This window comes from Heterodontus francisci, chromosome 45 (genome assembly GCF_036365525.1).
Source record: "Heterodontus francisci isolate sHetFra1 chromosome 45, sHetFra1.hap1, whole genome shotgun sequence".
NCBI classification, from domain to species: Eukaryota; Metazoa; Chordata; class Chondrichthyes; order Heterodontiformes; family Heterodontidae; genus Heterodontus; species Heterodontus francisci.
In genome coordinates this window covers 10,911,497-10,937,201 of record NC_090415.1, presented here as the reverse complement: position 1 = coordinate 10,937,201, position 25,705 = coordinate 10,911,497, and the positions used below count along the sequence as shown (strand labels likewise).

At 44.5% G+C, this 25,705-nt stretch overlaps 1 long non-coding RNA gene across 2 annotated transcripts in view; it reads right to left on the bottom strand.

Moving 5' to 3' along the window:
* LOC137356378 (uncharacterized) overlaps positions 1–21,989 on the bottom strand; it is a 90,525-nt gene extending 68,536 nt beyond the window's left edge. For both annotated transcript variants that reach the window (XR_010971043.1, XR_010971042.1), the window contains exons 1-2: positions 21,947–21,989; positions 10,900–10,979 (exon numbers count right to left, since the gene is read on the bottom strand). This is a non-coding gene — a long non-coding RNA (uncharacterized lncRNA). The remainder of the gene's footprint in view (positions 1–10,899; positions 10,980–21,946) is intronic.
* Positions 21,990–25,705: the final 3,716 nt, after the last annotated feature.

Below are 25,705 nucleotides of genomic sequence, written 5' to 3'. Positions count from 1 at the left end.
TCAGTTCTAAATTGCATACCCCGTATCCTGAGACTGTGAACCCTGGTTCTGGACTCCCCAGACATCGGGAACATCCTCCCTGCATTCAGCATGATTAGTCCTGTTAGAATTTTATTGGTTTCTATGAGATCCCCTCTCATTCTTCTAAACCAAAGTAAATGTAGGCCTACTTGACCCAATCTCTCCTCGTACATCAATCCTGCCATCCCAGGAAACAAGGCGAGAACAAAATTCCTCAGATAAATAGACCAAAACTACACACACTACGGCGGCACAGTGGTTAGCACCACAGCCTCACAGCTCCAGCGACATGGGTTTTGTTCTGGGTACTGCCTGTGCGGAGTTTGCAAGTTCTTCCTGTGACCATGTGGGTTTCTGCTGGGTGCTCTGATTTTCTCCCACAGCCAAAGACTTGCAGGTTGATAGGTAAATTGGCCATTGTAAATTGCCCCTAGTATAGGTTGGTGGTCGGGAAGGTGGTTAGAGGTAGGGAATATGGGATTAATGTAGGATTAGTATAAATAGGTGATTGTTGGTCGGATGGGGTTAATGTAGGATTAGTATAAAAATGGGTGGTTGTTGGTCAGCACAGACTCGGTTGCCCAAAGGGCCTGGTTCAGTGCTGTATCACTCTATGACTCTAAATACTCCAGATGAGTCTCACCAAGGCCTTGTATAACTGCAGTAAGACATCTGTGCTCCTTGTCTCAAATCCTCTTGCAACGAAGGCCAACATACCATTTTTCCTTCCTAATTGCTTGCTGCACCTGAATGCTTGCTTTCAGCGACTGATGTACAAGGACACCCAGGTCTCGTTGCACCTCCCCCTTTCCCTACCTATCACTATTCAGATAATAATCTGCTTTACTGTTTTAAATCCAAAGTGGATAACTTCACTTTTATCCTATTTATATTTCATCTGCCACGCAGTTGCCTACTCACCCAACTTGTCCAAATCACATTGGAGCCTTTTACATCCTCCTCAACCTCACAATCCCCACCCCTCCCAAACCCCACCCCCAGCTCTGTGTCATCTGCAAACCTGGAAAATGTTACATTTACTTCCCTCACCCAAGTCTGTAAGATATATTGTGAATAGCTGGGGCTCAAGCACAGTTTCCTGCAGTACCCCACTGGACCCTGCCTGCCACCCAGAAATATACCCATTTATTCCTACTCTGTTTCCTGTCTGTCAACTAATTCCCAATCCCTGCCAGTATATTACCCCCAATCCCATGTGCTTTAATTTTGCACACTAACCTCTTATGTGGGACCTTGTCAAAAGCCTTCTGAAAATCCAAATGCACCACATCCACTAGTTCTCCATTATCGAGTCTGCTAGTTACATCCTCAAAAAACTCCAGTGGATTTGTTAAGCATGACTTCTCTTTCGTAAAACTATCACATCCTTTATAATAGACTCCAGCAATTTCCCCACTACTGATGTAAGGTTCATTGGTCTGTAATTCCTTTTTTTTTCTCCCTCCTTGTTTTAAATAGTGAGGTTATATTTTCCACCCTCCAATCTGTACGAACTGCTCCAGAGTCGACACAATTTTGGAATATCCGGTACTTCATATGTATCTCAGGCATTGTGGTGACAACTCTTTGTTTCACACGTTAATGTATCAATATGTGTTTACTTGTGTTTAATTAACAATGTTTTATTGCTGTAGGTTTTATTCAATTCTTGTTTGTGAGTTGTGGCTTTTTATCCAATTTGTAGCTCTGCAAAAGCAATTGTGAATGACAATCTTTCAATTTTAGAGCATGACCTGACATGTAATGTCAAATTCCATCGGTTTGTAGTAAATGAACTAATCCTGTATGTTTTTGTCTGACCCTTAGTGACATGTTTACACTGGTGTGTAATTTGTAGCTCAGTTTATATTGTGGGGTGTGTTATTGGGATTTATTCTGTAGCTTTCAATCAGGTACATTTTGTCTGTTCTGTTTAAGATTTGGTATTTGAATTGTAGCCAAGGTGACACAGTGTATTTAAATCAGATAATGTGTGTGTTTTTGGACTGTGATTCATGTATCTACCAGTCAGTTGGAGAGAAATAGAAACAAATACTATCTCTATGCTCTGTTTGACTATTGGATTGATAATGTGTCTCTTTGGGATCAGTCTGGGTCTGACTACTTCTTTTGTTTGTTACAGTGGAAATGATGACCTGACCGTGTCACTGTGCTTTGTGACTGATACTGTACCTAATATGTGTTGGAACGAGCTGGAGGTACTTTTCCATCTATTGATGAGTCATGACTTTCGTTCTGGTTCCTTCGAGTGTTTGCCTGGTGGAAAAAAAAGGTAACTCTTACACATGAAGAACAGGTGAGTGAGAAGACACAAAAGTAATCAATGTAATATTTTCAATAATAATCATTCTGAGCAATCACAAAAAGAAAGTTCACACATAAGCAGTGTCAGTGTCTGAGTCCACTGCAGTACTGCAGCACTCTGCTTCTGTTTCCCAGGTATTTGGAGCAGTTTTACAGCAATTTTGTGACATTCAGAAACAACCCATGCCCCGCAGTGCTCAATGACTCGGACGACTCAATGGAGAAGTGACATTTGCACAAGCCAGAGTTCTATTTCCATGTCCAATTGTTCAATAGACAAGAAGTAATAACTGTTTAAAAAAGTGTCCTTAATCTCCTCACCTGATCCTGCAATAGACAGTCTTTGAAAATCTGCCGTGTCTACATTATTCAGCCATTTTTTTCCCGCCATTCATGGCGATATACAGTACCGAAACAGGCCCTTCAGCCCATCGAGTCCTTCCTGACCATCCACCACCCATTTATACCAATCCTATATTAATCCCATTTTTCCCTCTAAAGTCCCCACTATTCTCCTACAACATACCTACACCAGGGGCATTTTATTTTAACAATGGCTAATTTACCAATCAACTTGCAAGTCTTTGGCATGTGGAAGGAAACCAGAGCACCCAACGGAAACCCATGCAGTCACAGGGAAAAGTTGCAAAATCCACACAAGCAGTATGAAGAACCGGACCAATGTCACTGGAGCTGTGAGGTTGCGGTGCTAGTCACTGGGCCACTCTGCCACCCAATTCACTATCCAACAACAACAAACAGTGAGATATTGAATCCGAACCAGGAACATTCATTACAGTTTGGAGAGAGAAATCAGCAATAATTTTGAAAAGGGAGTTCATCATATTCTGTCTCTCTCTCCCTGTCTCGACACTGCCTGAGAAAGACCTCTCCCTTTCCCCTGGCTCACTCCATGTTCCTGGACCAGTTCCTGCTTCACAGTGCATATTACAAACATTCCCCCAGTCCTGCTGAAAAAGCAGAAGTAGACCATTCAGCCGCTCGAGCTTGCTCCGCTATTCAATTTGTTCTTGGCTGATCAATTTCTGAGTTGAATTCCACACTCCCATCTATGCCTGATAATCTTTGATTCCCTTGCCTAACAAGAATCTATCTACCTCTGCCTTAAAATTATTCAATTACCCCACCTCCACCACCTTCTGAGGCAGAGAACTCCAAATTTGCACAACCCTCGGAGAGAAAAAAATCTCATCTCTGTCCTAAAATGGCGACCCCTAATTCGAAAACAGCACCCCCGAGTTCTGAACTCATCCACAAGAGGAAACATCCTTTCCCCATCCACTTGTCAAGACCATTCACGATGTTATACACTTCAATCAAGTCTCCCCTCACTCTTCTAAACTCCAGTGAAGAAAAGCCCAGTCTGTCCAACCTTTCCTCATAAGACAACCCACTCATTCCAGGTATCAATCTAATAAACCTCCTGTGAAACGCCTCTAACACATTTTCTTCCTTCCTGAAATATGGAGACTAAATCTGCACGCAGTATTCAAGATGTGGTCACACCAATGCCCTGTATAACTGAAGCACAACATTCTTCCATTTATTTTCAATTCCTCTCATGATAAAGGATAGTATTCCATTTTCCTTCTTGATGACTTGCTGTACCTGCATACTAACTTTTCATGACTCATGCACCAGAACACCTAGATCCCTCTGCACCTCGGAATTATGCAGTTGTTCTCCATTTAAGTAATACTTGGTTTTTTTAATCTTCCAGACAAAGTGAACAACTTCACATTTTTTCACATTACACTTCATCTGCCAGATTTCTGACCACTCACTCAACCATCTATCAAGGTCTGCAACCTCCTTCTGTCCTCTCCACAACACACTTTCCTACCGATCTGTGTGTCATCTGTAAATTTAACTGCCATGCCATTGCTCCCCTCATCTAGGTTATGGATATAAATGGTAAAAAGTTGTGGGCCCAGCACAGACCCCTGTGTTACTCCACTTATCACATCCTCCCAATCAGAATGTTTTCTGTCAGCCAGCCAATCTTCTATCCATGCTAATTAAGTTACCCCCTACACCATGAACTCCTGCTTTGCACAATAACCTTTCATGTGACACCTTGACAAAGGCCTTCTTGAAAACCAAATACTGTATGTCAATGGGCTCCCCTTTATCCCCAGTGCATTTTCCTCCTTGAAAGAACTCTAATACTTTGGTTAACCATGATTTCCCTTTCACATCGCCATGCTGAACATTTCCAATGACCTTGTGTTTTTCTAAAGGCCCAGCTATAGCCTCCTTAATGATCAATTCTAATGCCTTCCCTGAATCAGGGGTCAAGCTAACTGGCCTATAGTTACCCAATTTCTGCCTCCCCACCTTCTTGAATAGAAGGGATATATTTACTACTTTCCAGTTTGATGGAACCTTTCTAGAATCTAGCGAACCTTGAAAAATTAACAACGAGTCAACTATTTCAGCAGCCATAACTTTAAGGACCCGAGGATGAAGCCCATCAGGACCCAGAGACTTGTCAGCCAGCAGCTCCATCAGTTTATTCAGTACCACTTCCCTGGTGATTGTAACTTCACCAAGTTCCTCTCTTCCTTGCACCTCCTGATTTACTGCTATTACTGAAATATTTTGTGTATCCTCTGGTGAAGACAGAAGCCAAATATTTGTTCATTTCAACCACCATTTCTTTATTATCTACTATTAACTCCCCATTCTCATTCTCTAAAGGACCAACACTCACTTTACTTACACTTTTCCTTTTTAAATACCTTTGGAAACTCTTGCTATCCGTTTTTACATTTCCAGCTAGTTTGCTGTCATAATCTAATTTATTTTCCCCTGATTAATCTTTCAGTCATTCTCTGCCATTCATTATATTCTGACCAATCATCTGACCTGCCCCTCGTCTTTGCACAATTCTATGCTTTTTCCTTAAGGTTGAGGCTATCCTTAACTTCTTTAGTTAACAATGGATGGTGGGTCCTCCCCTTGGAATTTTACTTTACTGTAGGTGTATAATTCCTTTGAGTATTCAGAAATATCACCTTCAATGTCTGCCACTGCTTCTCTATTGATTTATCTCCTAGCCTAGTAACCCAGTTCAATTCAGCTAGCTCAGCTTTCATGCCCACATAGTTGTCCTTATTTAAGTTTAAAATACTAGTCTTAGACCCACTCCTCTCAATTTCAAACTGGATGCAAAATTCAGTCATATTGTGGTTGCTGCTGCCTGGAGGTGCCTTTACTCTGAGGTCATTAATTAATCCTGTCAAATTACACAATACCAAATCTAATATAACCTGGTTCCAGAATGTACTGCTCAAAGAAACTATCTCAAAAGCATTCTATGAACTCCTCGTCCAGGCTGCTATAACCAATCTCATTTTTCCAGTTTATATGTTGAATAAAATCCCCATTATTATTTCCATCCCTTTATCACAAGCACCCAAAATTTGTTCTTGTATACTTCACCCTACATTGTCATTATTGCTCGGTGGCCAGTACACAACTCCCACTCGTGACTTATTTCCCCGACTATTGCTCATTGTCACCCAAACCGATTCTACATCCTGATCTCCTGAACCAAGGTCATCTCTAACTATTGCACCAAGGTCATCCTTGATTAACAGTGCAACCCCTTCACCTTTATCTAGCTTCCTATTCTTCTTGAATGCTGTATACCCCTCAATATTCAGGACCCAACCATTGTTATCTTGCAACCATGTCTCTGTAATGGCTATTAAATCATCTTTATTTACTTCAATGTGCACTATCTGTTCCTCTACCTTGTTATGAATGCTATGTGCATTCAAATACAGAGTCTTATATTTTTGTTATCTTTGTAACACCTTGTGTTGACTGTTGCTGTGTTCTTAGGTTTTTTTCTCTCTGTCCCTTCCGCCATTCGCTGGTCTTGATTTCCCATGTTACTATTCTGCTCTCTTACCTTGACTCTACCCCTTGATTTGTTGCGCCAACCCAAGCTTGATCCCTTTACCCCTTTGTTTCGTTCAAAGCCCTCTCTGCTTCCCTCGTTATGCAGTTTGCCAGAAAACTGGTCCCAGCACGTTTACCTCTCAATTCCCTAGTCTACAATTTATCTCTGTCAGTTTCTGATTTTGAGTGTGAGTATATCGGTACCTGTTTTATGTGAGAACCGTCTTATTCTGTACCTTTCAGATTTTGATGTGTCTGTGTGTCTGGCTTGTACTTTGTCCCCATCAGTTTAGAATATGTGAGTGTGGATTTGACTGTTAATATTCCATTCTTGGGAATATGAGTGGGGGTTCACTCTTCAACTTTAAGTGTCTAGTAGGCCAATTTAAGGTTTAATCTGTGCCCTTAAATTTCTAATGTGTAGCTGTGGTTTTTATCCTGTCACTGTCACTATCTGTTATAAGAGTAAGGGGTACATTCTGGTTTTTGATTGTGGATTTTTCACCACATCACTACATTGTCTCGGATGTGAATGTGATTTTTAATCTCGACATGCCAGTTTCTGACAGATGGCTCTGAGGTTTAATTTGTACATGTCATTCTCTGGTATGTGACTGCCAATTTTATTCTGAACCTCTCAGTTTCCTTTACCTGTGTGCCAGTTTTAGTCTGTATCTGTCAGTATCTGGTATATGAATCTTCTTCCTTATGCGTATGTTTTGCTCTGTATTTGTCAGTGTCTGAAGTGCCAATTGTCAGGTTTTCTTTGTACCTGTCACACTCTGTTATGCATCACAGACTTTCCCTCTCTAACTGTAAATTTCTTGCAATTCACTATGGATTTCACTCTGTGTCTGTCAGTCTCTGGTAGTTAAGTGTGGTTTTTATACTTCATCTCCTAATTTCTGATCTGTGAATGGAGATTTTAATCTGTACCTTTTGGCTTCACGTTTGCGAGTCTGTGTTTCAATCTGTATCTACCAGTTTCTCAAATGTGAGGGTGGCATTTATTCTGTACCAGTTACTTTCTGAAATGTGTGAAGATTTCAATCTTTCCCTGTCAGTTTCTGGTATGTGAATGTGGGTTTATTCTGGATCTTTCAATCTTTGGAATTTGAGTACATGCTTTATCCTATACCTTTTTGCTTCTGTTAAGTGAATGAAGGATTAGATCTGTACCTGTCCATTGATAGTAAATGAATATCTGTTTTAGTCTGTACCTGGCAGTTTATGGCAAAGTAAGGTGGTTTATTTCTCTACCTGCCAGATTCTGATCTGTGACTGTTGTTTTATTCTGTACCTGTTATTTTCTGTGATATGATTCTGGTTTTTGATCTGTGCCTGTCAGTTGCTGTTACTTGACTGAGTTTCACTTTGCACCAGTTGGTTTCTGGTATGTGAGTGTCAGTTTTAAGTTGTACCTGTAAAGTTAAGGTATGACAGTGTGGGTTTATTCTGTATCTTTCAAACTCTAGTGTGTGATATGGGTTTTTTTTTCTCTGAATCTTGCGATTTCTGGTCTGTAAGTTTGTGTTCTTATCTGCATCTTACAGTTCCTTATAGGTGTCTGTGTGCACATTTCCTTTTTCTGCAGCTATCAACGTCTGCTGCGTGAGTATGTGTAATGTGTGAAGACCAAGGCAAAATATTGGTATAAATTATTTGCCATTTCCCTGTTCCCCATTATCAGTTCTCCAGTTGCATCCTCTGAGGTCCCCTCACTCACTTTAGCTACTCTCGTTCTTTTTATATACCCGGAGAATCTCTCGCTGTTTGTTTATATATTTCTTGCCAATTTACTGTCAGAATCAATGTTCCCCCTCTTTATTAACTTTTTAGTCATCCGTTGCTGATTCCGAAAATATTCCCAATCCCCTGGCCCACCACTAGTTTTTGCCTCATTGTATGCCTTAGTTTTTGATTGGATATTCTCCTTGGCAGCATTTATTAACCACAGATGGTTCATGCTTCTCTTTTTGACTGGGATAAATTTTTGCTCAGCATTATGAAATATCTGTTTAAATGTCTGCCACTGCTCATCCAATGACCTTCCCCTTAGTCCATTTTCCCAGCCCGCTTTAGACAACTCTTTCTTCATACCACAGCAATTGCCATTGTTTAATTTGAGGACACTGGTTTGAGACTCGAGTTGCTCGCCCTCAAACTGAATTTGAAATTCTACCATGTTGTGATCACTACCCCAGAGAGGATCCTTAACTACAATATCTCTTGTTAATCCTATCACATTACACATTACTAGATCCAAAATAACCTGTTCCCGGGTATGTTCTGCAATATATTGATCGAAGTAACAGTCCCTGATGTTCTCTACAAATTCACCTTCCATATTACCTCTGCCAATCTGATTTGTCCAGTCAATATGCAGATTAAAATCATTCGTGACTATTGTAGCACCCTTCTTACACAGCTCCATTATTTCCCGATTTATACTTTGTCCTATCGTGAGACAGCTCTTCGGGGGCCTATGGATGACTCCCACCTGTGACTTCTTCCCTTTGCTATTCTTTATTTCCACCCAAACTGATTCCACATCATGATCTATTGCACCTATTTCACGACTCAACACCACACTGATACCTTCCTTTATTAACAAAGCTACCCCACCTCCTTTTCCTTTCAGCCTATTTTTCCAGAGCATTGTATAACCTTGAATATTGAGTTTCCAGTCTTGGTCACCCTGCAACTACGTCTCTGTAATAGCTATCAAGTCACATTCATTTATTTCTATTTGTGCCGCCAACTGATCTATCTTGTTACAAATGCTGTGTTCATTCAGATAAAGAGGCTTTGACTTTTTATCATTATTATTCATTCTGGTTCTAATTTCTGCTGAACTCTTCTGCTTATATTAGCTGCACCTTCCTGTCATACTTTGATTACCGTTTGCCTCTTCACTACTCTGCACCTCTGTTCTCTCATTCCTTTTTGATTTTTTAAACTTCCCTTCAATTGAACGCCACCCCCCACCCCACACTAATAAATTTAAAGTCCTATCTACAACCCTAGTTATATGATTCGCCAGGACATTGGTCCCAGCATGGTCCAAATGAAGCCTGTCCCAGTGGAACAGCTCTCTCCTTTCCCAGTACTGGTGCCAGTGCCCCAGGAATTGGAACCCGTTTCTCCCACACCAATCTTTGAGCCATACGTTTACCTCTATAATCTGATTTACCCTACACCAATTTGCACATTGCATTGGTAGCATTCTGGAGAGTATTACCTTTCTGGTTCTGCTTTTTAATTTAGCCCCAAGCTGCTCATAGGCTCTGAGCAGAAGCAGATTCCTTGTCCTACCGATGTGGACCAAGACAGCTGGATCCTTCCCCTCCCACTCCAAGTTACTCACCAGTCAAGAAGAGATGTCGTTAATCTTAGCACCAGGTCGGCAACACAGCCTTTGGGACTCCCTGTTATTGATGCCAGAGAATGGAATCTATTCCCCTAAATCTGCAATCCCCTATTACTAATCCCCCCACTTGAATAGCTCTCTGAACCACGGTGCTGTGGACAGTTTGCTCATCCTCCCGACAGCCTGTGCCCTCGTCCACACAGGGAGCAAGAAGCTCAAACCTATTGGATAAGGGCTAATGATATGTATATGAATGTGGGCCACATTCTGGACTTTCAGTCTCTGGTCCTGTGTGTGAATGTCGGGTTTATTCTGAATTTGAGTCTCTGGTACTGAATGTGTGTTTGGAATGCATTCCTTATGTGTCTGTCTATGGGGGAGTATGTAAGTGTGGGAGACATTCTGGATCTGCCAGTATCTCTGCTGTGCACACAGGATAGACACATTCAATATATGTAAGTTACTGATACTGTGTCTGTATATGTGATTCATTCCTGATCTGTGAGGCTCTGGCACCCTGTTTGACTGTAGGATTCACTCTGCATCGATGTGTCTTTGTGCTGTATGTGAGTTGAGATCCTGCTGTATTCAGGGCTTAATATATATTTCAGGCATTGTGTTGTCAATGCTTTGTTTCACACATTAATGTATCAATATATGTTTACTTGTGTTTAATTTAAAATATGGATTAACAATATTTTATTGCTGTCGGATTTATTCAATTCTTGTTTGTGAGTTGCAGTTTGGTATTCAATTTGTATCTCTGCAAAAGCAATTGTGAATGACGATCATTCAATTTTAGAACATGACCTTATATGTAATGTCAAATTCCATCAGTTTGTAGAGAATGAATTAATCCTGTATGTTTTTGTCTGACCCTTAGTGACATGTTTACACTGGTGTGTAATTTGTAGCTCAGTTTATATTGTGGGGTACGTTATCGGGATTCATTCTGTAGCTTTCATTTAGGTACATTTGTTCAGTTCTACTTAAGATTTGGTAACTGAATTGTAACCAAGGCAACACAATGTATTTAAATCTGATACTGTGTGTGTTTTTGGACTGTGATTGATATATCTACCAGTCAGTTGGAGTGAAATAGAAACAACTACTATCTCTAATGCTCTGTTTGACTATTGAATTGATAATGTGTCTCTTGGGATCAGTGTGGGTCTGACTACTTCTTTTGTTCGTTACAGTGGAAATGACAACCTGACCGTGTCACTGTACTTTGTGACTGATACTATACCTACTGTGTATTGGAACGAGCTGGATGCACGTTTCCTTCTGTCGAGGAGTCATGCCTTTCCTTCTGGTTCCTTCAAGTGTTTGCCTGCAGGAAAAGAAAGGCAACTCTTATACTTGAATAACAGCTGAGTGAGAAGACAGAAAACTGATCAATGTAATCTTTTCAATAATAATCATTCTGAACAATCACAAAAGGAAAGTCAGCAACACAAGCAGTGTCAGTGTTTGAGTCCACTGCAGTACTGCAGAACTCTGCTTCTACTTGCCAGGTATTTGTAGCGGTTTTATAACAATTTTGTGACATTCAAAAACACCCCAAGCCCCGCACTGCTCCATGAATTGGAATACCCGATCGAGTAGTGACATTTGTGTAAGCCAGATTTCTATTTCCATGTCTCATTGTTCAACGGACAACAAGTAAGCACTGTTTAAAAAAGTGTCTTTAATCTTCTCACCTGGTCCCTTCAAATCTGCCGCATCTTTATTGTTCAGCCAGATTTTCTGCTATTCACTATCCAATAACAATAAATAGTGAGATACTGGATCTGAACCAGGAACATTCATTACTGAAGAAGGGTCACTGACCTGAAACGTTAACTCTATTTCTCTCTCCAAAGATGTAAACAGACCTGCTGAGTATTTACAACATTTCTTGTTTTTATTTCAGATTTCCAGCATCCGCAGTATTTTGCTTTTTATTATAACATTCTTTATGGTTTGGAGACAGAAATCAGCAATGATTTTCAATAGTGAGTTCATCATATTCTGTCTCTCTCTCCCTGTCCAGACACTGCCTGAGAAAGACCTCTCCCTTCCCCCCCGGCTCACTCCATGTTCCAGGACCAGTTCCTGCTCCACAATGCACATTACAAACTGTCCCCCACTCCCGCTGAATGTACCCGGTAATCAATGCTAATCTATCAGCACATCGGCAGACGCGGGCCCAAATCTGTTGTACTGCTGTGAGCAGATACTGTTTGTTCACTTACCCCAGGCTTGTAATGTCTCCATTTGCAGCTGATTTAAACAATCACAGTGAATGGTGCTCAGAGACAGAGCTGGGGGATGGGGTGAGCATGCGCTCTTCTCCGCGTTATGACGTCATATTCGACAGGCCTATATCGCGCGTGAGCAGATCTCTGCAGCGAGAGCGGGAAGAGGCAAGAGGAGCCGGGAGATAAAAGGAGCCGAAGCCAGAGACCAGAAGCAGCAGCGAGAGCCGCTCGGTTCTGTTCTGTGGACCTGCTTGACCAGCAAAAGGTGAAGTGTGATGTCACAGGAGAGCTGCTCAGTGATTGGTGGGTATTTCTTTCTTCCATTTGAGCAGTGGGAGTGGTGAGAGTGCGAGCCAGGGGGCAGCCGGGAAGGTAAGTTTCACTAGAAAGTACTTACCTCGTGATTGGGCGGACACGGACACGGGGACTGCTGGGTAAGTGAACTTATATATTCAGGCAGTGGCTAAACCTGAAACACTACACGTGTAGTGTCTCCCACCCATCCTCCTCCTCTAACCAAAAAAAAAGGTCTCTTGTGTGGAGGGTTCGGTCAGGTAAGTTTTTTTCCTTTATTTTTTTTAAATCTCTTTTGTCAATTTAGAGCGGAGGGGATGGAAGCTCGGGCAGTTGCATGCTCCTCTTACAGGATGTGGGAGGTACGGGTCACCACTTGTTTAATATTGGCAGGCATCAAGATCGGCGCAGGCTTGGAGGGCCGAATGGCCTGTTCCTGTGCTGTACTGTTCTTTGTTCTTTGAGACAGTTCAGAGGAGGTTCACTCGACTGATTCCAGATATGAAAGGTTTGTCTTATGAAGAGAGATTGAGCAGTTTAGGCCTTTGCTCTCTAGTGTTTAGAAGAATGAGGGGAAATCTAATTGAGGTATATAAGATGATTCAGGGGATTGACAAAGTAGACAGAGTGGATGTTTCCTCTTGTGAGGCAATCTAGAACGAGAGGCCATCGTTTCAGAATAAGGGGGAGCAGATTTAAAACAGAGATGAGGAGACATTACTTCTCTCAAAGGGTCGTGAGACTGTGGAATTCACTACCCCACATTGTGCTGGATGACGGGACGTTGAGTAAAGTTAAGGAGGAGATGGTCAGATTTTCAATTAATAATGGGTTGAAGGGTTATGGAGAACGGGAAGGAAAGTGGAGTTGAGGACGAAATGAGATCAGCCATGGTTGTATTGAATGGCGGGGCAGGTTTGAGGGGCTGAATTCTTCTTCCATTACTCACCATCTCACTTTAGGCAGCTTTTGACCCCCTGACCTCCAGACACGTGTGCTCTCTCACTCTCTCCCTCTCACCTATTTTCTCTCAGTCTCTCCATCTCTGTCCAATTGAGTAGATTCTCCCTCCATTTCTCACCATCTGTTTCTCTCACTCTCACCTATTTTCTCTCATTCTCCGATGAAACCTAGTCAATACGGTCCTTATTAGAACATTACAGCGCAGTACAGGCCCTTCGGCCCTCCATCTCTCTATCACTCTCTCTCCATTTCTGTCCAATTGAGGAAATTCTTCCACCATATCTCACCATCTGTTGCTCTCTCACTCTCACCTATTTTCTCTCAGTCTCTCTATGATTCTTTCAAGCTCAGTTCTTCCTCTCTCTCTCCCCATCACTCTCTCTTTTCTATTTCCCTCTCTATTACTTGCTCTCCAACTGTCTTGCTCTGTCTGCCCATGTTGGGTCCCTTTAAGAGTTTGGGACAGTTCTGGTGGTGCAGGGTCCCTTTAAGAGTCTGGTGCTGACCCCCCCTCCCCCACCCCAGGGGGGTTCCAAGTCGCCCAAACCGCGGCTGCGCGGAGGCTGGGGGCAGCTTTTGACCCCCTGACCTCCAGACACGTGTGCCGAGGCAGTCAATGAGACCTCAATAACGCCATGGCAGGAGGGCGGGGTCATCAGCCGCCATGTTTGCGTGACGTCACCCGCTGGCCGCATATTTCCGCAAACAGCAGCTGAAAGGGAAAGGAAAAGGAGAAGCGGCTTCAGCTCTCGATCTCAATGGAGGAAAGTTGAACGTCTGAGCCGGGGGAGAATATAAAAAAGCGGTGGTTAACGCTCTTGTGCAGATGCGCATGTGCGGAGCCTCCTCCCAGAGTGCAGCGCGGCCTGTACCGCAGAAAGTGGCCGTTCCCAGTCGCGCGGCATTGTGGGACCCGCAGGACGCCATTGCCCCCTTCTTAACTCAGTCAAAATTAACTCATTCCCTCTCAGCTCTCTATCCCTCCTTTTCATATTGCAGGCTGAAATGGGCTTTGTTGGGCATTCATGACACCATCCCGGGTGTGATCAGATACTCTGTCCCTTCGTAAACGATTTCCCGTCCCTCCAACAGCTTGTGCTTGTTATTGGCTTTTCTCCTCCTGAAATGGTTGCTGAATTTGTTGGTCTTTTTCTCCTGGCTTCAAAGCTAACCCTCTCTCCCCCTGTCTTTCTCCTAGTGTCAGAGATTGCAGGAGGGAGAGAGAGAGGAAGACGGATAAAGACACAGAGAACAACCCCAGCTTCTCCAATCTATCCACGTAACTGAAGTCCCTCATCCCTGGAACCTTGCTCGTGAATCTTTTATGCATCCTCTCTAAAGCCCCCACATCCTTCCTAAAGTATGGTGTCCAGAATTGGACACAATACTAGATGAGGATGAAGCAGTGTTTTATAAAGCTTCATCATAACCTCCTTGCTTTTATACTCTCAGCCTCTATTTACAAAGCCTGCATCCCATATGCCTTTTAACCACTTTCTCAACCAGCCCTGCCACCTTCAATTTGTGCACAGACATCCCCAGGTCTCTCTGTTCCTGCACCCACTTCCTTCTCTTCTTCAGTTCTCATAACACAGAGGGACAGGAGGACAGGGAGGTCTAGAAATAAGGAGGGGGAGAGAGAGCAAACAAACAGGAAACACGTATGGGAACACCACCACCTGCAAGTTTCCCTTCCGGTCTCACACCATCCTGACTTGGAACTATATCACTTCACTGTCACTAGGTCAAAATCCTGGACCTCACTTCCTAACAGCACTGTTGGTCTATCTACCCCACATGGACTGCAGTGGTTCAAGAAGGTTCAACGGCAATTCGTGATGTGCAATAAAATGCTGGCATAGCCAGTAATGCACACATCCAACAAATGGATAAAAAATAATAACAATTTGGCACCAAGTCACTAAAGGGGAGACCAATGGAGGGACAGAGAGAGACAGAGAGAGAGAGAGGCAGAGACAGAGAGAGAAGGAGAAAGACGGAGAGACAGAGAGGGAAAGACAGATGGAGTGTCAGAGAGAGATACAGAGATAGAAGGAGAGAGGGAGTGTCAGGGAGGGAAAGACAGATGGAGGGACAGAGTGAGAGACAGAGAGAGAGAGGCAGAGACAGAGATAGAAGGAGAAAGACGGAGAGACAGAGAGGGAAAGATAGATGGAGAGACAGAGAGAGATACAGAGATAGAAGGAGAGAGGGAGTGTCAGGGAGGGAAAGACAGATGGAGAGACAGAGAGAGAAGGAGACAGATGGAGTGACGGAGGGAAGGCCAGACGGAGGGATAGACAGAGAGACAGTGATAGAAGGACAGAGAGGGAGTGTCAGGGAGGGAAAGACAGATGGTGAGACAGAGAGAGAGAGAGGCAGAGATGGAAGGAGAGAGAGGGAGTGACAGGGAGGGAAAGACAGATGGAGAGACAGAGAGAGATAGGAGGAGAGAGAGCGAGAGACAGAGAGGGAAAGACTGATGGAGAGACAGAGAGAGAGACAGAGCTAGAATGAGAGAGAGGGAAAGACAGATGGATAGACAGAGAGAGAGAGGCAGAGATGGAAGGAGAGAGCGGGAGTGTCAGGGAGGGAAAGACAGATGGAGAGAGAGAGAGAGAGAGGCAGAGATGGAAGGAGAGAGAGAGTGACAGGGAGGGAGAGACAGAGATAGAAGGAGAGAGAGGGAGAGGCAAAGAGGGAAAGACAGAAAGAGGGACAGAGAGAGAGACAGAGATAGAAGGAGAGAGATGGAGTGACAGAGAGGGAAGGACAAATGGAGGGACAGAGAGAGAGGCAGAGAGAGAGGCAGAGACAGAGATAGAAGGAGAGGGAGGGAATGACAGAGAGGGAAAGACAAATGGAGGGACAGAGAGAGAGGCAGAGACAATGATAGAAGGAGAAAGACCAATGGAGGGACAGAGAGAGAGGCAGAGACAGAGATAGATGGAGAAAGACGGAGAGACAGAGAGGGAAAGACAGATGGAGGGTCAGAGAGAGTGGCAGAGACAGAGATCGAAGGAGAAAGACGGAGAGACAGAGAGGGAAAGACAGATGGAGGGACAGAGTGAGAGACAGAGAGAGAAGGAGAGAGTGGAAGAGACAGAGAAGGAAAGACAGAAGAAGGGACAGAGAGAGAGAGACAGAGATAGAAGGAGAGAGAGGGAGTGTCGGAGGGAAAGACAGATGGAGGGACAGAGAGAAAGAGAGAGGGCTTGACAGAGAGGGAAAGACAGATGGAGGGACAGAGAGAGAGACAGAGACAGAAGGACAGAGAGGGAGAGACAGCGAGGGAAAGACAGATGGAGAGACAGAGAGAGAGAGGCAGAGATGGAACGAGAGTGTGTGTGACAGGGAGGGAAAGACAGATGGATGCACAGAGAGCGAGACAGCGATAAAAGGAGAGAGATGGAGTGACAGGGAGGGAAGGACAGATGGAGGGATAGAGAGAGAGACAGAGATAGAAGGAGAAAGACGGAGAGAAAGAGAGGGAAAGACAGATGGAGGGACAGAGAGAGTGGCAGAGATAGAGATCGAAGGAGAGAGAGGGAGGGATAGAGAGAGAGTCAGAGATAGAAGGAGAGGGAGGGAGTGACAGAGAGGGAAAGACAAATGGAGGGACAGAGAGAGAGGCAGAGAGAGAGGCAGAGACAATGATAGAAGGAGAAAGACCAATGGAGGGACAGAGAGAGTGAGAGAGAGAAGGAGAGAGATGGAGTGATAGTGAGGGAAGGACAGATGGAGGGATACAGAGAGAGAGTGACAGTGAGAGAGGCAGAGACAGAGATAGAAGGAGAAAGACGGAGAGACAGAAAGGGAAAGACAGAAGAAGGGACAGAGAGAGAGCGACAGAGTGAGAAGGAGAGAGATGGAGAGACAGGGCGGGAATGACAGATGGAGGGGTAGAGAGAGTGCAACAGAGACAGAAAGAAAGAGAGCGTGTGACGGGGGGGGGGGGGGAGACTGATGGAGAGACAGACAGAGAAAGACAGAGAGAGGAGAGAGTGGGGAGACAGAGAGGGAAAGGCAGTTGGAGAGACAGAGAGAGAGAGTGGCAGAGATGGAAGGAGAGAGAGGTAGAGACAGAGGGGGAAAGACAGATGGAGGCACAGAGAGAGAGAGACAGGGAGTGACAGGGAGGGAAAGACAGTTGGAGGGAGAGACAGAGAGAGAGACAGAGATAGAAGGAGAGAGAGGGAGAGACAGAGAAGGCAAGACAGATGGAGGGACAGAGAGAGAGAGAGAGAGAGAGACAGAAGGAGAGTGAGGGAGTGACAGGGAGGGAAAGGCAGAAGAAGGGAGAGAGAGAGAGAGACAGAGAGAGGAGAGAGACGGTGAGACAGGGAGGGAAAGACAGATGGAGGGGTAGAGAGAGTGCGACAGAGACAGAAAGAGAGAGAGCGTGTGACGGGGGTGGGGGGGGCATGTGGGGGAGAGACTGATGGAGAGACAGAGAGAGAAAGACAGAGAGAGAAGGATAGAGTGGGAGAGACAGAGAGAGAAGGAGACAGATGGAGTGACAGGGAGGGAAGGACAGATGGAGGGATAGAGGGATAGAGAGAGAGACAGAGATAGAAGGACAGAGAGCGTGTGTCAGGGAGGGAAAGACAGATGGAGGGACAGAGAGCGACAGAGATAGAAAGAGACAGGGAGTGACAGGGAGGGAAAGACAGATGGAGGGACAGAGAGAGAGAGACAGAGATAGAAGGAGAGAGAGGGAGTGTCAGGGAGGGAAAGACAGATGGAGGGACAGAGAGAGAGAGAGGGATTGACAGGGAGGGAAAGACAGATGGAGGGACAGAGAGAGAGACAGAGTGAGAAGCAGAGAGTGGGAGACAGAGAGGGAAAGACAGATGGAGGGACATAGTGAGAGACAGAGAGAGAAGGAGACAGATGGAGTGACAGGGAGGGAAAGACAGATGGAGGGACAGAGAGAGAGAGACAGAGATAGAAGGAGAGAGAGGGAGTGTCAGGGAGGGAAAGACAGATGGAGGGACAGAGAGAGAGAGAGGGATTGACAGGGAGGGAAAGACAGATGGTGAGACAGAGAGAGACACAGAGATAGGAGAGAGAGGGAGAGACAGAGAGGGAAAGACAGATGGAGGGACACAGTGAGAGACAGAGAGAGAAGGAGACAGATGGAGTGACAGGGAGGGAAAGACAGATGCAGAGACAGAGACAGAAGGAGAGAGAAGCAGAGACAGGGAGGGAAAGACAGATGGAATGACAGAGAGAGTGAAGGAGAGAGAGGGAGTGTCAGGAAGGGAAAGACAGATGGAGGGACAAAGTGAGAGACAGAGAGAGAAGGAGAGAAATGGAGTGACAGGGAGGGAAAGACAGATGGAGGAACAGAGAGAGAAACAGAGATAGAAGGACAGAGAGGGAGTGACAGAGAGGGAAGGACAGATAGAGGGACAGAGAGAGAGACAGAGAGTGAGGCAGAGACAGAGATAGAAGGAGAGGGGGAGAGACAGAGAGGGAAAGACAGAGAGGGAAAGGCAGATGGAGGGACAGAGAGAGAGACAGAGAGAGAGGCAGAGACAGAGGTAGAAGGAGAAAGACGGAGGGACAGAGAGGGAAAGGCAGATGGAGGGAGAGAGAGAGAGACATAGAGAGAGGCAGAGACAGAGATAGAAGGAGAAAGACGGAGAGACAGAGAGGGAAAGACAGATGGAGGGACAGAGAGAGAGACAGAGTGAGTGGCAAAGACAGAGATAGAAGGAGAGAGAGGGAGTGTCAGGACGGGAAAGACAGATGGAGGGACAGAGAGAGAAGGAGAGAGATGGAGTGACTCGGAGGTAAGGACAGATGGAGGGACAGAGAGACAGAGAGAGAAGGAGAGAGTGGAAGAGACAGAGAGGGAAAGACAGATGGAGGGATAGAGAGAGAGAGAGACAGAGATAGAAGGAGAGAGAGGGAGTGACAGAGAGGGAAAGGCAGATGGATGTACAGAGAGAGAGAGGCAGAGAGAGAAGGACAGAGAGGGAGTGACAGAGACGGAAAGACAGATGGAGAGAGAGTGAGGCAGAGGTGGAAGGAGAGAGAGGGAGAGACAGAGAGAGAAAAACAGAAGGAGGGACAAAGTGAGAGACAGAGAGAGAAGCAGAGAGATGGAGTGACAGGGAGGGAAGGACAGATGGATGGATGGATAGAGAGAGAGAGAGAGAGGCAGAGAGTGAGAGAAAAGGAGAGAGTGGGAAAGACAGAGAGGGAAAGGAAGTTGGAGAGACAGAGAGAGAGAGAGACAGAGAGAGAAGGAGAGAGAGGGAGTGTCAGGGAGGACAAGACAATTGGACAGACAGAGAGAAAGAGAGATAGAAGGAGAGAGAGGGAGAGACAGAGAGGGAAAGACAAATGGAGGGACAGAGAGGGATAGAAGGTGAGAGAGGGAGTGTCAGGAGGGGAAAGACGGATAGACGGACAGAGTGAGAGACAGAGAGAGAAGGAGAGAGATGGAGTGACAGGGAGGGAAGGACAGATGGAGGGATAGAGAGAGAGAGAGACAGAGAGAGAGAGAGAGACAGAGAGAGGCAGAGTCAGAGAGAGAAGGAGAGACAGAGAGCGAAAGGCAGTTGGAGTGACAGACAGCGAGTTTGTAAGTGTGGGAGACATTCTGTATCTGCCAGTATCTCTACTGTGCACACAGGATAGACACATTCAATATATGTAAGTTACTGATACTGTGTTTGTATATGTGATTCATTCTTGATCTGTGAGGCTCTGGCACCCTGTTTGACTGCAGGATTCACTCTGCATCTATGTGTCTCTGTGCTGTATGTGAGTTGAGATCCTGCTGTATTCAGGACTTAATATATATTTCAGGCATTGTGTTGTCAGTGCTTTGTTTAACTCATTAATGTATCAATATGTGTTTGGTTGTGTTTAATTTAAAATATGGATTAACAATATTTTATTGCTGTAGGTTTTATTCAATTCTTGTTTGTGAGTTGCAGCTTGGTATCCAATTTGTAGCTCTGCAAAAGCAATTGTGAATGACGATCTTTCAAATTTAGAGCATGACCTGATTTGGGGCGGCACAGTGGCGCAGTGGTTAGCACCGCAGCCTCACAGCTCCAGCGACCCGGGTTCAATTCTGGGTACTGCCTGTTTGGAGTTTGCAAGTTCTCCCTGTGTCTGTGTGGGTTTCCTCCGGGTGCTCCGGTTTCCTCCCACATGCCAAAGACTTGCTGGTTGATAGGTAAATTGACCTTTATAAATTGCCCCTAGTATAGGTAGGTGGTAGGGAAATATAGGGACAGGTGGGGATGTGGTAGTAATGTAGGATTAGTATAAAATGGGTGGTTGATGGTCGGCACAGACTCGGTGGGCCGAAGGGCCTGTTTCAGTGCTATATCTCTAACTAACTAACTATGTAATGTCAAATTCCATCGGTTTGTAGAGAATGAATTAATCGTGTATGTTGTTGTCTGATCCTTAGTGACATGTTTGGACTGCTGTGTAATTTGTAGCTCAGTTTATATTGTGGGGTACGTTATCGGGATTCATTCTGTAGCTTTCAATCAGATACATTTTGTCTGTTCTGTTTAAGATTTGATATTTGAATTGTAGCCAAGGTGACACAGTGTATTTAAATCTGATAATGTGTATGTTTTTGGACTGTGATTGATGTATCTACCAGTCAGCTGGAGTGAAATAGAAACAACTCCTATCTCTACTGCTCTATTTGACTATTGGATTGATAGTGTGTCTCTCGACCTTGGAATCAGTGTGGATCTGACTACTTATTTTGTTTGTTACAGTGGAAATGACGACCTGACCATGTCAGTGTGCGTTGTGACTGATACTGTACCTACTGTGTATTGGAACGAGCTGGATGCACGTTTTCTTCTGTCGAGGAATCACGACTTTCATTCTGATTCCTTCAAGTGTTTGCCTGCAGGAAAAGAAAGGCAACTCTTATACTTGAATAACAGCTGAGTGAGAAGACAGAAAAGTGATCAATGTAATCTTTTCAATAATAAACATTCTGAACAATCACAAAAGGAAAGTCAACAGTACAAGCAGTGTCAGTGTCTGAGTCCACTGCAGTACTCCAGAACTCTGCTTCTACTTGCCAGATATTTGGAGCGGTTTTATAACAATTTTGTGACATTCAGAAACAACCCAAGCCCCACACTGCTCCATGAATTGGAATACCCGATCGAGTAGTGACATTTGCGTAAGCCAGATTTCTATTTCCATGTCTCATTGTTCAACGGACAACAAGTAAGCACTGTTTAAAAAAGTGTCTTTAATCTTCTCACCTGGTCCCTTCAAATCTGCCGCATCTTTATTGTTCAGACATTTTTTTCTGCTATTCACTATCCAATAACAATAAATAGTGAGATACTGGATCTGAACCAGGAACATTCATTACTGAAGAAGGGTCACTGACCTGAAACGTTAACTCTGCTTCTCTCTCCACAGATACAGCCAGACCTGCTGAGTATTTACAACATTTCTTGTTTTTATTTCAGATTTCCAGCATCCGCAGTATTTTGCTTTTTATTATAACATTCATTACTGTTTGGAGAGAGAAATCAGCAATGATTTTCAATAGTGAGTTCATCATATTCTGTCTCTCTCTCCCTGTCCAGACACTGCCTGAGAAAGACCTCTCCCTTCCCCCCCCAGCTCACTCCATGTTCCAGGACCAGTTCCTGCTCCACAATGTACATTACAAACTGTCCCCCACTCCCGCTGAATGGACCCGGTAATCAATGCTAATCTATGAGCACATCGGCAGACACGGGCCCAAATCTGTTGTACTGCTGTGAGCAGATACTGTTTGTTCACTTACCCCAGGCTTGTAATGTCTCCATTTACAGCTGATTTAAACAATCGTCCGCTCACTCAGTGAATGACGCTCAGAGGCAGTGCTGGGGGAAGGGGTGCGCATGCGCTCTTCTCATTTTGACGTCCAATTAGACTGGCCAAACCGCGCGTGCGCAGATCTCTGCAGCAATTCAGCATTCAAAATTCAATGGGAACTTTCCCCATTTCACATTCATCAATGTCCGATTTGAAAAGCCGAACATGGGGTTAGGGTGGAGGGAGGGAGGGGAGGTGTGGGGCAACATGTAACATATAAAACTGGCAGCTAGTCCAATGTAGATGTTCAAATTGTGATCTGTCTCTGCAGGGTGTTTGTTATTATTGAGCCTCTCCTCTCAAAACAATCGGACAGAAACATGGGAAGACTGAGGGATCCGGTGTGTTTGCTGGGACTTTGCAGAGTTAATTTCAGCCAGTAAAATGTTGTTTTACCCGGGTAAAACCCGAGGTCAATGAGAGTAATGTCGGAGGGCGCTCTTCCTCATTTTATTCTAAACAAGAGACACACGCACGGAAGTACCGCGATTACACCGGACACACAATTACAGTGACAATAGAGTTCCAGCTCCCGGTTGTTAAATGTCCTCATGTTGACAGTCTTTGCTGTGATTCTCAGGGGTTAGTTCCCGATGCCTAGGTCTGGATCCCTTAAACACTCTGAACCAGGAGATCCTCGCAGTCCCTGTTGAAATGTTGATGGAGGACTTGGCTAAAGTAGACTGGAAACAAAGATTTTATGGTGGGACAGTTGACGAGCAGTGGAGGACTTTCAAAGCAATTTTTCAAAGTGCTCAGCAAAAGTATATTCCAGTGAAAAGGAAGGACTGGAAGAAAAGGGGTAATCTGCCATGGGTGTCTCAGGAAATAAGGGAGGCTATCAAATTGAAAGAGAAGGCATACAATGTGGCCAAAAACAGCATGAAACTAAAAGATTGGGAAAACTTTAAAGGTCAACAGAAAGCCACAAAAAGAGCTATGAAGAAAAGTAAGATAGAACATGAGAAAAAACTAGCACAGAATATAAAGACAGATAGCAAAAGTTTCTATAAATATATAAAACGAAAAAGAGTGGCTAATGTAAATGTTGGTCCTTTAGAGGAAGAGAAAGGAAATTAAGTTTTTTGTTAGAGATACAGCACTGAAACAGGCCCTTCGGCCCACCGAGTCTGTGCCGACCATCAACCACCCATTTATACTAATCCTACACTAATTCCATATTCCTACCACATCCCCACCTGTCCCTATATATTGCCCTACCACCTACCTATAGTAGGGGCAATTTATAATGGCCAATTTACCTATCAACCTGCAAGTCTTTGGCATGTGGGAGGAAACCGGAGCACCTGGAGGAAAACCACGCAGACACAGGGAGAACTTGCAAACTCCACACAGGCAGTACCCAGAATTGAACCCGTGTCGCTGGAGCTGTGAGGCTGTGGTGCTAACCACTGCGCCACTGTGCCGCCCATATGGAATATGATGAAATGGCCGAGGCATTGAACAGGTATTTTGTATCGGTCTTCACAGTGGAGGACACGAATAACATGCCAGTAATTGACAAAGAGACAAACGTAGGTGAGGACCAGGAAACAATCATTATTATGGAAGAGGTAGTTTTGGGCAAGCTAATGGAGCTAAGGATTGATAAGTCTCCTGGCCCTGATGGAATGCATCCCAGGGTACTAAAAGAGATAGCGGGAGAAATAGCAGGTGCACTGGCGGTAATTTTCCAAAATTCGCTGGACTCTGGGGTAGTCCCAGCAGATTGGAAAACAGCAGATGTGACGCCACTCTTTAAAAAGGGAGGTAGACAAAAGATGGGGAATTATAGACCGGTTAGCTTAACCTCTGTAGTGGGGAAGATGCTTGAGTCTATTATTAAGGAAGAAATAGCAGGGCATCTCGATAGAAATTGTCCCGTTGGGCAGACGCAGCATGGGTTCATGAAGGGCAGGTCATGCTTGACAAATCTTTTGGAATTCTATGATGACATTACAAGCAAGGTGGACAATGGGGACCCAGTGGATGTGGTGTACCTAGATTTCCAAAAGGCCTTCGACAAGGTGCCGCATAAGAGGCTGCTGCATAAGATAAGGATGCATGGCGTTAGGGGTAAAGTATTAGCATGGATAGAGGATTGGTTGACTGATCGGAAGCAGAGAGTGGGGATAAATGAGTGCTATTCTGGCTGGCAATCAGTCACTAGTGGTGTGCCTCAGGGATCGGTGTTGGGACTGCAATTATTTACAATTTATATAGATGATTTGCAGTTGGGGACCACGTGTAGGGTGTCAAAGTTTGCAGATGACACTAAGATGAGTGGCAGAGCAAAGTGTGCAGATGACTGTGAAACTTTGCAGAGGAACATAGATACATTGAGTGAGTGGGCAAAGGTCTGGCAGATGGAATACAATGTTAATAAATGTGAAGTCATTCATTTCGGTAGGAGTAACAGTAAAAAGGATTATAACTGGAATGGTAAATAGTTGCAGCATGCTGCTATGCAGAGGGACCTAGGTGTCCTTGTGCATGAATTGCAGAAGGTTGGTCTGCAGGTACAGCAAGTAATTAGGAAGGCAAATGGAATTTTGTCCTTCATTGCGAAAGGGATTGAGTTTAAAAGCAGAGAGGTTATGTTGCAGCTGTATAAGGTACTGGTGAGGCCGCACCTGGAGTACTGTGTGCAGTTTTGGTCTCCTTACTTGAGAAAGGATGTACTGGCACCGGAGGGGGTGCAGTGGAGGTTCACTAGGTTGATTGGAGAGACTGAGCAGATTGGGATTATATTCATTGGAATTCAGAAGAAGGAGGGGGGATCTTACAGAAACATATAAAATTATGAAGGGAATAGATAAGATACAAGTCGAGAGGATGTTTCCACTGGCAGGAGAAGCTACGACAAGAGGGCATAGCCTCAAGATTAGATGGAGCAGATTTAGGACTGAATTGAGAAAGAACTTCTTCACCCAGAGGGTTGTTAATCTATGGAATTCCTTGCCCAGTGAAGTAGTTGATGCTTCTTCAATAAACGTTTTTAAAGCTAAGATATCTTTTTGAACAATAAAGGAATTAAGGGACACAGTGAAAGTGCGGGTAAGTGGATCTGAGTCCACGAAAAGAATAGCCATGATCTTATTGAATGGCGGAGCAGGTTCGAAGGGCTGGACGGCCTACGCCTGCTCCTAGTTCTTTTGACAGGAATTTTTTCCAATCTTTGGCCGAGTCGATCATAACCTGCTGTTCAATCATAGTCTTAGTCAAAGAATTAATGAGACATTCTGTTCACTACTCAGGCCTTGAACTCGGTTTGAGCAGAGCAAAAACTGAAAGGTTCAGCACTTTTGCAGATAGAGCAGGTAAAGCTGGATAGAGGGACTCAGGGTGAATCCTACACACACAAGATAGAAGCAGTGACCGGTACTCAGGGAGGGGAACTGGTGTCGTTTCTGTTGCCTATGTGTGTTCAGACCATCAGTATTAGTCTATCACTTAGTCTGAACAGGTGCCTCCAAGAACCTGCAAATGCAGAATCCGGAAGCAGCTGTTTTGCTCAGAAATTGGTCGGAGCAGGAGAACCCCTGGCTGAGTGTGGAAACATTTTAGATATGTCCTCAAAGCATCTCTCATTTGGGAAGATAGTTTACAGTTCAGGGAAATTTGTCGGTAACATGTGAAGTCGAGGCTCGAAGGCAGAATCCATACCTCCACGGGTCATTTCCCTGAA